This window comes from Lactuca serriola, chromosome 4, assembly GCF_051521515.1.
Source record: "Lactuca serriola cultivar US96UC23 chromosome 4, Lser_US96UC23_V15, whole genome shotgun sequence".
Taxonomy (NCBI): Eukaryota; Viridiplantae; Streptophyta; class Magnoliopsida; order Asterales; family Asteraceae; genus Lactuca; species Lactuca serriola.
Window position 1 is genome coordinate 113,842,046 of NC_136411.1, and position 1,533 is coordinate 113,843,578.

The window sequence follows — 1,533 nt, forward strand, 5'->3', positions numbered from 1 at the left end:
GGCACGGTAGCGACACATCATACACACACACACACACACTGTTTCCGCTTTACGAACTTGTTATGGGATTTGTACTCTGATATTGGGTTGTTTTCATATTTTGGTTTCAGACACGATGTATGTTATGAACTGCCTTGATCAGACAATGTTTTATTTACAAATGTTTTCCAAAGTATTGATTTAAAAAACGAAATTTTTGGGCGTGAAATTTTGGGTCGTTACAAGTTGGTATCAGAGCCCTGGTTTGAGGGATTCGAACATACCTTTGGGGGTGTCTGAACTCAAATCGAGGGATTAAAGGATTTTGAAAAAGAAAAAGTTGTCTAAAAGATTAAGTAAAGAGTTTTAAGAAAGAACGAAGTGTGTGATGTGCGCGACCGGCCGAGCTCAAGTAAGTATTCCCCAAAGTACCCATACAATGTTATGCAATGTTTATCAGTTCAGTAGAACATCATGCTAGTATAGGACTAAGGGTCTAGGAGTGATGCCTTATGTGCCTGATTTATGTGCTTCAGCCTATGTGAATTGCATGCTCGTGTTAAGTAGACAGCAATAGGATAACCTGTTTAGGTTATGCCTGATAGTATGAGCTTAGCATTGTATGCTACTACAGTTTCTCTCTATGAGAACAGACTTGCTTGAGTAGTTTACCTGCATCCGAATGTTGCTTGCCTTGTGCCTTGTGGGACTCTGAGTGATGGGAGTTAGCCATTAGGTGAATACGTCACGTCACATGTGGTCAGGGTTGAATAATCTCAGAGTGTTTGAATTGGCCCTATTGCGCAACTCTTGTCTGGTCTAATTCGCATTACAAGGAGGCCTTCAGCAGTTGAGGACCGGTTTGGGTAGGGCCAAAGATTTTCCTTAGGGTAAGCCTAGGATGAGGATAGCAGTGATCAACTGTGGTAAAAAAGGATCTAGTGGTGTTAAGGCAGTCCTTGAAGAAGGTACAGATAGATGTGGAAGGTAGTATGGGCCCGTACTACTGAAAGCAGAGAATCCGTACCCGAACTGAGGAAGGCTGAGATAAGACCATGGAACTTGTAGTAGATGTGATCCCTCAAGAAGTACCAGTATCACCAACGATTGTTATTATGTATTGCAGAATGGTGGTACTACGTTCGAGGCCAGCAGTTGGCAGCTCAGGAGAGGGATCAGGTTCGGGATCAGGATCCAAGCCAGTAGATGAGGGGCTATGTGAGTTCATAGTGTCAGAGCTCACCAGAGGTATCCTTGAGTCGACCCCCATCATCTTCGGGTCAATCAAGGAAGGGATGGTTGAAATTATGGATGATCGCCTCGGGGCGTTCAGGAGTGACCTGACATCTGGCCAGTCAGGATCTTGCACACTGTCCTTCAAGGACTTCAGGGGCAGTGGTGCGCCAGATTTTCATGGGGAGAAGGACCCCATAGCTGCCAGACGATGGATTGTAGACATCGAGTCTGCACAGTTGACTAGCTTCTGCCCCGAGGGGTCGAAGGTGAGGTTTGCAGCAGGGTGTTTGAGAGACGGAGCTAGAGACTAGCGGGAGT